Below are 11,417 nucleotides of genomic sequence, written 5' to 3'. Positions count from 1 at the left end.
TGGGAGCGAGAGATACGCTCAGTTAAGGCAGCACTTTACACCACTCTTGGCTCAGATTCCGTCACAGAAGAAGTCCTCAGGACCGTCCTTACGGAGATTGAGGCCATTCTAAACTCCAAGCCCCTTGGATATGTGTCCGCAGACCTGGCAGATCCCGATCCAATAACGCCTAGTTGCCTTCTTATGGGGCGGTTGTTTATCCGGAATCTGAACTGTTGGGCAAGAGGAGATGGAGACATTCCCAGGTGTTGGCAGACAGGTTCTGGACAGCATTCATCAAACATTACCTTCTTGGGCTGCAAACCAGAGGAAAGTGGCAGAATCCATCTCCAGACGTCGAAGTCAGCATGGTGGTGATGCTGATCGACCACCAGCTACCACGCTCATTATGGCCAATAGGAAAGGTAACTAAGGTCTTTCCAGGCCCTGATGGCAGAGTGAGGACTGTTGAAGTACAGAGAAAGGACAGAGTATACACCCGACCTATCACCCGCCTGATTGTGCTGCCGGAGGCCCAAGACCAAGACGACAACAACGATGATCCGGAGGGACCCTAGGCGGCCTTTACATGGCACAAATTTGGGCACAAATTTGGGGGCGGCTTTGTTGGAAAGGCCGTGTCTGTGCGCATGTGCCAGTATGAACATTTCCCGCCGTCACTTCAAGTTAGATGCAGCAGCGGAGTGAGAGGGAGAAAACGTTTGTGTGTGATGTGTGCGTCAATGCTGAAAAAGTGAGTTGTTCTGTATAATTCCTGTATGTTTAGATTCGTTTGAGCATTGTATGTGATATATGTTTGAGTGTTGTCACGTAGTTTGCTTAGATACATGTTTATAGCTCGTCAATAGAACCTAGCATTTACGGAGATTACATGCACTTTGTAATTCCTTGTAGTTCGTGATTAATGTTGCTATCTCCTTAAATTGTAACCTGTTTCATATCTACACTATGTTAGCACTTATATGTGACATTATTTTGTCTTATTAGACCCGTTTCTGACGATGTATGACATGTGTAAGATGTGACGTGTTTGTAATTAGATTAGTGGCCACTTCGTGGAAAATTCCAGAGCCTAGCGTACAGTCAAATGGTAATTCAGTTGGCCACAAGGTGGAACTATTGTATTGCATTTCAATGGTAATTACTGTTTTACATTAGAATTAGTCATTATAATAGAGAAATGTCAGTTTTTAGTGTATTAATGCAAGTAATGCCAATGATTATGTAACTTTATAATGGGAAATTAACAGACACATTATTTCTTGTTTATTCTTGTTTATTCTTGTGAAACAGACATATGCATACAACTAGATACATATAGCCATTGGAACATAACAACCAGTGTACCTTATTGTGCTTGCTGTGCTGTGTAAATCATTCAACACCTCAAGTAAAGTGCTGGATTGAATTGCATCGACTCTTTTGTGTTCTGATCGACACCCCAGTGAGACACCCTTCTTAAATACATCATTCCTCATACAGTCCTACCATTATTTACCAACCCAACACCCATTTAACAAGTTCACCTCCGTAGTCTTTGCTGTTTTCTTAGAAGGAAAACACATCCCTCCTCAAAGATTCTCTCTCTACTATCCGGCGGCCAATGGGGCAATAGAGATATTTAACAGAGTGCTCAAACAGACTGTTCAGTTGGCCAATCGGCAACACAAGCCATGGGAACCAGTTGTGACTGACTGTTTGCACGTAGACCATACAAACACCGCACGCCTGGTACTTCACCCTTTGAGCTACTACATGGATGGCCAGCGTGCCAAAGGGGAGTAGTGTTCCTAACCACACACAGAAAGTTGCTAGGTCGGTAATCGCCTTTAGAGGCCTGCTCAGACAATGGCAAAAGTGAACAACTGAACCAAAAAAACATGCTCACAAAGTAAAACAATAGGCCTATTCGATGGTACTGTCTGCCATATAAAACAGAATACACAGTACAATACAAGATAAGCCTCTTTTTTAAAGTAGAAAAAAGGGGAAGTTTCTCTCTCTCTCTCTCTCTCTCTCTCTCTCTCTCTCTAATCCGTCAACAAACATCTGTACTCAAAACTAAAATCTAAAACAATGAACATTACTGAAATGTTTTGACCGGAAATATCTGTCTAATGTCAGATATTCAGTTGGGTGACAGGAATTTGTTACCTACCAGGAATCATGATCAACAGGAGCAAGGAAAGATGATGTGATGTGTGTGTCATCTTCGGGTTAATTAGCTGTTAAATGCAAACATTTTATAACACAATCAGTTTAATGCAGCAAAGAATAAAGAAAGTCTCATTACTATGTATTTATTTTAGATAAATAATATACCATTCTGCAAAAAAAAAGAAGAAAATGTACAGTGTAGTTACCGTTTGCAGCTGTTGTCTTGAATGGTGTCCTGTCTTGACAGGAAAAGAAGAACACTAACGCAGCACTGAACTGTTATGCAGCAGCTAGCAGCTCACGTGATTTTAAATAGGCTACTGTCTGCAGTCGCCAAACTGGTCTCCCATCTTCCTCATTTTGAGCGTGCTCTACTGCACTGCAGTTAGATCATCTTCATTTATAACATATGAGACTTATAAAGTGGGATTACTAAGTGATAGATATGTTTTTATTTGTTTAAATGTTGCATTACTCATTTCAGATTGTCTCTCATGGTATCAGATGCAGAGTGTGCAGACACTGACTGTGTGTCAGTATTAACAGCAATGCATGATGGGCATTTCAGTAAGTAAATCCATTTAACTATTAGCATATATTTTCATAAAACCGAGCTCTCTGTGCTTCCTTCAAAGCCACCAGGAGGCAGCAACAGCAAATGGCTCCATCTACTGGTCAAGCAGTGACACTGAATTGCTGAAGAGAGACACTCAGGGCCAGATGTACGTACATTTGCAAACGTAGCGTTATCAGCGCCATGGACACACCGCAGATTGCGAGCGCTGTCAGACCCAAGTTTCCGTCGTATTTATCAATCGTTCAATCCTTAGTGTAAACTGCGCCTTTCTCTGCCCTTCTCCGCCCATAAACGCAATTTACGAACATCCACAACTGAATGGCAGCGCCTACAAGCGCAGTTGAATGAAGTTAACTGATGACAACATTAAAAAGAATCAAACGTTTAGCGATCATGAAATAATACCATACATGATAAGATGTCAACAAGCAGGGAGATCATGAAGATCAGTAGTTCTACTCAAACTACTTGTGCACGTAGGCTATGGAAGATTGGTCAAATCTAGCAAGTAGGAAAGTTTAAGTGAATGACGTGAAAGTGAAAGTAAGACATGCGAAAGGCCAACGAAAGTTAAGGTTGCTTTTGGTAGTACAAATACTTTCACCACAAAAACTGGTGTTCTAAATAGCGATTCTGTTGTCTTTGAAAGGTTCTCTTATTGACGCATTGAACTGCAATGTGGATTAACACCTGCTTTTACAAGGCGGAAGTATTTAGGCGCAGAATAGACGTGCGCTTTCAGGAGCAGTCTTTGTACATACCGCGGAATACATAACTAGGCGCTCTTTACTCTTCCCCTCCCATCTTTTCACGCTAAACTCCCACTTTCCCCTGGATCCTCCCATGAATGCATATGCATGACATGACAATCGCAATCTGCCACTTTCAGCTCCCGCGACAGGCAGTTTGCGCTTTTACATCATTGCGGCCTGTTTGTACATACCTCGCAATGATTTTACACGCACATTGCGAAACAAATACGCCTGAGGGCACAAAAGCGTTAGTACATCTGGCCCTCAATGTCATGCACTGTAGTATTACTGTATCACATTTTATTAGGGGTTAGAAAGTGTTTTTCCATCATTTACCCTCGGCATTTAACCCATCTAAGATCATTTCTATTATATGCATTGTGTAGCCTACATGCATAGAATCACTAGGAGCGCACTCACTCACAGAGTAGTAGGTAGCCCTTGATACGATATGGCAGCAGCTCCTGTTGTCATTCCCACACTCAGGACTCATGTTGTTGCCATAGTGACATCAGCAGCTCCTCCTTGTTCCTCTGTTGACCACAACCTCAAACCTCTCTTCTGCAGGGGTCACTCACGTTACAAGAGAGTGTACTCACCATTCACTTCTGCAGGGGTCACTCTCAATACTAGAGAGTGTCTACAAACCTGACTTTTGCACAGGACATTTACAACACGGAGTGTCCACAAACCTTCTTTCTGCTGGGGTCATTGACAATACTAGAGAGTGTCCATCAACACCACTTATAGCAAAACGCCACCGTTTTTAAAATTGGGTTATACACTTTCTCCCCTAGAATTAGATAAGTGAGCAATAACATGTTTGTCTTCATGCATGCATCCCGCTAGCTTAGCTTAGCATAGTGAATGGAATCTCCTGTTGCCGGATAGCATGTTGTACGCTTGACACTGAGGCCTTCTGTTGCCATGGGAACATGCAGTGTGTTTAGTTTCAGATCTGACCTCTTTAACTTTAGAAAAAAAGGTGAGAAAACATTTCTGACACATGCAGGGGCACTGTTGAGAGGGTTGTGTGTGTGTGTGTGAGTGTGAGTGTGTGTGTGTGTGTTTGTGTTTGTGTGTGAGTGTGTGTGTGTGAGAGAGAGAGAGAGAGAGAGAGAATGAGATCTAAATTACATTATGCATTGCATGCTGAATTAATGTTTAATGAATTCTTAGAAGTTCTAGTTCTTTTCTAAGTTCTTAGAAAAGAAAAAGCACAGCTTTGCGTCATGTGTCCACGTAAACTTGATGAAAATAAAAAGCTTAACATGTTTCATATGGGAAATGTGATAAACTAAGACACTAGGAGCAGGGTTCTAATGCTTAACATGTTTCATATGGGAAATGTGATAAACTAAGACACTAGGAGTAATAAACTACATGGATACAGCTGGAGTGCTCAAGCCAAAGTATTTATTGCATCCCCAAATAATTTATTGCATCCCCATAACTGTGTTCATAGCTAACTTCACTTTACATTCCTCACACTCTCTTCTGGACAGTGTGTAGATCATAGAGGGCTCCCCCTCTGGTTGGTCAGGGTAACTACACGAAGACAGAGAGATGAGCACAGCAGATAACTTGTATGAGACAAAAGCATTAGTGAGTAATAGTGACTCACAGCAAGTTTGTTAAAGATGAGCTGCTGGAACATTTTTTAAGTAAGGGATAATATATAGAACGGCGGTCATTATTGGGAAGATAAGTCGCGACATGGCAAACCAGACCCCGACGAGCCAGCGGAGAAACATGGTGAAATAGGAGGATATTTTTGTGATATTTCTCATAATAATGTTTGAATTTTGAAAAGAAGCAGAGGTCTTATGTGTCCACACAGCGTGTAATCTTAGATCTGACCACTTCATCAACAAACCGGTGTGAAAAAACATTTACACACTAGTATGGTTCTTAATAGATATTAAGTTGGAATTTTCATTTCATTGAATTTGTCATTTCATTACGTTCACATCTAAGAAAAAATAAAAAAATAAATGCCATTTCACAATTGAGTTAATGTCTTCAGTGAAACATTCCTTAATATTCTGTGATATCAGATGAAATTTCAGATCATATATAGTAGTATATCAGAAGATGACAAAATAGCCTTAAATCAAGACATATTATAGACAAAGTTCATATATTGATTGATCTGGGAGTTACTAGTGGATAACATGATTATCCACACAGAGGTGATGATGCTTGTAGGAAAAAAGCAGTGAAGAGCTCTCACCTCAGTGCGCTTTGAGACAGCACCAGACTGCGCTGCTCACTCCTCTAGATGCTGTACTGAACCTAATCCCACCGAATAGAATAGAATATACTTTAATGTCCCCATGGGGAAATTTGTCTTGGAATCATCAAAGCATAACCCAGTATATACAACCGGGACATGACAGACAACACGTTACATAATGAATAAAAACATCGACAGCACGAGATGGTTAAGACGGATGGCAGTTAAAAATGAGGTGATGCTCAAAAATAAATAAATGCATAAGAATAGCATGTGGTGCAGCCCAGGTTTATGTCTATTAAGGGACCGTTCGTTATTTATAAACGGGGTCACCGGAGGAAAATAGGGGAGGGTCATGTCTTTTTATTCTTTGCTGAGGGGAGGGTCACCTAACTTTTTTTTGTCTAGGAGGGGGGGTCACCCATCTTTTGTATTAATGAAAACAGCAAAAAATCAAAGTGGCTTGTTTGATTGTTGATTTCTGTCGCCATAACGATCTCTTTCGTTCCATAGCTCTGTCAACATTGAACAATGAAAATAAGGGAGATTTCCCGGGTTTCTCACGCAAAATACGGAAAATGTCAACATCCGTTACGTTGGAAGGGTTGGAGCAACAAAGTAGCCTACTTTATTCACGCCTAACAGCCTATATCCATTTGGTCAACTTTATCCAGCCCTAAAAAAGCTAAATTTAACTTTGGTTTACTTGTAGTTTATGTGTAGCCTAACTTTAAACAGTGTGCATGTTTATAAAGCATACTTGTGCTTCATTCATCCACACATCCAGCTCCTAACGTTTTGACAAGCATTTCTACCAATTGACCTTGTTCCTGCCCATCTCTAGTTTTGCTGTCTCCATCCTTTCTGTTTTTGTTGTTTGCAAAAAAAATATATAGTAGGCCCTATTTATTGGTAACCAGCAACAAGTGCAATTTGTTAATCGCTGTCATTCTCTCTCCTGCCAACAAAAATGTGTTACGTTCCAAGTAGCAGTGCGTAATTCTGCTTCATAAAGTTGAACAAATACATTGGTCATATAAATAGCCAATTTATGGTCTACAGTGTAGAGTTGGTAAGTTATGGTAGGCCAACTTGGAGTGAATATACAGGGGGATTTCTTTGGCTCTCAGGTGCGCACGTAGACATAGCCTACGGCCGAACACTGCAAGCGCCAATGAATCGTGCTCTCACGACCACGTCGTTAACTTAAATAGGCCTACTGTAGGTTAACATCACTCTGAGTTCGCATTCAAGCAAGCAAAACGATGATTTGAATACATCTGTTTCTCTGGAAGGGCAAGGGGTAACAACAGGACAACACAGAGACAGGCCAGAATGCAGGACTAATGTTATGAGAGTATTACAGTAATATGGGATATTCTACGGGAAAATATTAAAACGGCAAGACAGTGGGGAAAAGTCAAAATGATAGGCCTAAACCCGGAAAAAGTTGGCATGTTAGGTATTTTTCGGTCCCTGTGATTATTTGTGAAATTGTGCAAACGGCCTTTTCAAGTCATTTGAGAAGGAAGGAGTGTAGCAAGCTCCCAAATTGACGCTCGTCTGAGAAATTGAGTTTTGGATAATGTTCAGCTTCGGCAGCTTTACAATGACTAAGGAAGCCTAGAGACGAGTCCATAGCAACAAGTTCATGTGTTGAATTTATTATTACCCAGTGTGCTTTGTTGAGTGGTCTCAATGTTTTATTGTTTTATTTCATGTGAATACTTACCAGAGGAGTAACTTATTTCAAGTAGGCTAATGCAGTTGCAGGAAGTGTGCATTTAGTTTCCATGCTTATTGTGTTTCCACAACAATGTTAGTGAGTAAATCTACTGAAATGGCCACCATCTTGGTGAAGTGTGATGTGTAAGATCAGAAAGCAGAGGGTGAGTTTATTGACGTTGATGTGTTTTCATAGCGCTTTATAGCGTGGGTGGAAGGTATCGACAATTGGCCGGGGAGGATCATGTCTTATTTGAAAAGACTGCTGGAGGGTTGTTGAAAATTTTCTTGCAGGCAGGGGAGGGTCATGCAACTTTTGATTGAAGCACTCAAAATCCCTGCGGTGGCCCCATTTATAAATAACGAACGGTCCCTAAGTTATTTGTTAAAAGAATAGAAATTAGCCTGATGAAATTAGCCAGATCCAGTCTTTCAAATTCCCTCTGCACGCAATACGATAGCGCTACAACTCATGCGTTTTCCTACCAGCGGAGCTAGTTGGCTAGTTGTTCAAATTTTGCCAACTAAAAAAAAGCTTAACTCGTGTCACGCCTGTTCGCCAAGAGCAACATCCATCTTCTTTGTTTTCAAGTTGCAGGTAATTCACGCCAAACCGTCGCAACTCTGCCATTATGTTATGCCCGCCTACCGACTCTATACACCATGTGATTGGCCTTATCAAAGTTTCATTTTTCCAGCTCGCAAGCCAATGGAGAGTTGATAGATTACCCTGGCAGCAAATTGCATTACGTCTAGACTTCTAGGCAGTGGCGGTTCTAGACTCAATTACTCCCCGGGCGAGATCCCCCCGAGCCCCCCCCCCCCAACAACAAAAAAATCTTCTTTTTTTTCAAACAGTCATTTTTTTATTGAGACATTTTAAATGTAATTTTTAAAGCAACAACAGGCAATTCTGCACAAACAAGCAGATGGCAAACAATGAGATGGCAAAATCTTATGACTACATTAAATTACTTGTTCTTGTAGCCTAGGCATACCCCCTCCCCACACACACACACACACACACACACACACACACACACACACACAAGGAATGAGAGAGAGAGAGAGATGTAAAAACCCACCTGAAGGCTCATGCTGAGGAGAAGCAGACGTAGAGGGAGATGTTTGTGGAGACATGGATTGGTGCTCATCCTCAAGGACAGGGACCACCTCAGAAGAGGCCTGTGCAGCTGATGAGGTTGATGGCTCCTCCTCATCCTGTGAAACAGGGGCTGTGGGTGGCTCATCTTGAGCAGTGGCAGAGGATGCTCCAAAGTATTTTAGAAGTGCCCCTGAAATTGCAATTGAAATTGTCATTAAAAGACTTCAGGCTACAATTTAGCACAGTTATGTATGAACAGTGAAGGTAACGAACTCTTAAACATGTGAAAAACGTGAACTTGAAGAAGTGAAAATTGAACAATATGAACTATGAATATTGAACAACTTGAAGCTACATCTATCAAGTGTGAACATGTTTAACAAAATATGGGAACAAAACATGGGAACTAAACGTCCATTACGAAAATGCTCTGTGCTTGTTTCCCTGCAACAAGAAGGTTCCATCTGGGGGCAATGGAAGATAGTGACACCCTCAGTGTGTTTGAAATGTCCAGTCGATTGCGCAATTTGGTCTTAGTTGAAGTCATTGCCGAAAACCCGGCCTCGCATAGATAGGCCTACGTGGTGGGAAATGGTAGCAACGTTTTCAGCACTTTTACGGCTATCTCAGGATATTCTGCTTTGGTTTTGATCCAAAATCCCGCCAGAGAGGTTTCCTCATACACACTCTTAAGACCACCGTCATTTGCAATTTCGATCAATTGCTCTTCCTCCTGCGCTGACAAGTTAGGACTATTCGGGATATTGACAAATGGGTTGCGGACCCACTCATTGGTTTGCCGTGGATCTTTGGAGGATGGGAAGTAACGCTCAAACTCATTTGAAAGCGCAACAAGGTGATCGCGCACCAGCTGCGAGAGAAAGGGCCCTGCAGTCTCTCCCAAAACCCCCACTACTGTTTGGAACATATCAAATACACCCCGGTCCACTCGTCGTCCCCACAAATCAAGCTTGGCTTTACATGCAGCGACTTTATCTGCCAGTTTAAAGAGTCGTCATTCTCCCCTGGAGTGACAGGTTGAGGTCATTAAGCAACCCGAATATGTCACACAGGTAAGCGAGTTTTGACACCCAGTCCTCATCACTAAAATGTGCAGCTAACGGTGACTTTTTTTTCTGTAAGAAATCTCTGCAGTGGCTCTCGCAACTCAAATACTCTGGCCAGTGACCTGCTAAAGATGCTTGTTTTTTGTTGCTCATTCTAGCAGTTTAGCTAACTTCGTGTGACACTACCGTTCGCCAAGAACTGATCAAGTAAGTGAGCTGACCTGAGGCTGCGCAGCGCTGAAGGCAATATGTAAAGTGTTGAAGGCGGGACAGACAGACGTAAGAAAATAGACCTTGCAAAATGCAAACATGCGTGCAATCAAACAACTGCATATAGGCCTATGTCATGTAAAAACGTGACATTATTGCGAATTAAATTGAGTTTAGTTTGCATGCATTTTTTTTTAAACTCATGTCGTAGGCTACGGCCCGGTTAGGAATGTCCCGGGCCGCGGCCCGGTGGTTGGGGACCGATAATGTACATTCTACTTAACAAAGTCCTAGATATCTGCTGAAAATAATACGCATTGCAGTTTTGTTGGGTACAAGCAAGGTCTATATTTACTCTGCTTTATATTTCTGGGTGTAAAACAGAATACACTGCTGCTAGGTTTGTGATAAACTTAATTTGTATGGCTGTAGGGGTTCAGGGTTTGGTAAACTGGATCAGGTTGCATGGTGTTGGGGTTCAGGCTCTGATAGACTGCATCAGGTTGGGTGGGGGGGGGGGGGGGGGGGGGGGTGTGCATGCATGCATTACTTGAAAAGAACTAGCTCCAGTTATGTATGAACAGTGAAGGTAACGAACTCTTAAACATGTGAAAAACGTGAACTTGAAGAAGTGAAAATTGAACAATATGAACTATGAATATTGAACAACTTGAAGCTACATCTATCAAGTGTGAACATGTTTAACAAAATATGGGAACAAAACATGGGAACTAAACGTCCATTACGAAAATGCTCTGTGCTTGTTTCCCTGCAACAAGAAGGTTCCATCTGGGGGCAATGGAAGATAGTGACACCCTCAGTGTGTTTGAAATGTCCAGTCGATTGCGCAATTTGGTCTTAGTTGCAGTCATTGCCGAAAACCCGGCCTCGCATAGATAGGCCTACGTGGTGGGAAATGGTAGCAACGTTTTCAGCACTTTTACGGCTATCTCAGGATATTCTGCTTTGGTTTTGATCCAAAAACCCGCCAGAGAGGTTTCCTCATACACACTCTTAAGACCACCGTCATTTGCAATTTCGATCAATTGCTCTTCCTCCTGCGCTGACAAGTTAGGACTATTCGGGATATTGACAAATGGGTTGCGGACCCACTCATTGGTTTGCCGTGGATCTTTGGAGGATGGGAAGTAACGCTCAAACTCATTTGAAAGCGCAACAAGGTGATCGCGCACCAGCTGCGAGAGAAAAGGCCCTGCCTCAGTCTCTCCCAAAACCCCCACTACTGTTTGGAACATATCAAATACACCCCGGTCCACTCGTCGTCCCCACAAATCAAGCTTGGCTTTACATGCAGCGACTTTATCTGCCAGTTTAAAGAGTCGTCATTCTCCCCTGGAGTGACAGGTTGAGGTCATTAAGCAACCCGAATATGTCACACAGGTAAGCGAGTTTTGACACCCAGTCCTCATCACTAAAATGTGCAGCTAACGGTGACTTTTTTTTCTGTAAGAAATCTCTGCAGCGGCTCTCGCAACTCAAATACTCTGGCCAGTGACCTGCTAAAGATGCTTGTTTTTTGTTGCTCATTCTAGCAGTTTAGCTAACTTCGTGTGACACTACCGTTCGC

The 11,417-nt window shown here is 42.2% G+C and overlaps 1 long non-coding RNA gene across 1 annotated transcript; it reads right to left on the bottom strand.

Annotated features, from left to right (window-relative positions):
• Positions 1–1,334: 1,334 nt before the first annotated feature.
• On the bottom strand, positions 1,335–2,849 carry LOC121719729. The gene is made up of 3 exons (XR_006034344.1): positions 2,364–2,849; positions 2,159–2,225; positions 1,335–1,790 (listed from the first exon to the last, which is right to left on the bottom strand). It is a non-coding gene; the product is annotated as an uncharacterized LOC121719729 (long non-coding RNA).
• Positions 2,850–11,417: the final 8,568 nt, after the last annotated feature.

This window comes from Alosa sapidissima, chromosome 9 (genome assembly GCF_018492685.1).
Source record: "Alosa sapidissima isolate fAloSap1 chromosome 9, fAloSap1.pri, whole genome shotgun sequence".
NCBI lineage: Eukaryota > Metazoa > Chordata > Actinopteri > Clupeiformes > Clupeidae > Alosa > Alosa sapidissima.
Note: the sequence above shows the minus strand (reverse complement) of the source record. Positions and strands in the feature narration are given on the sequence as shown.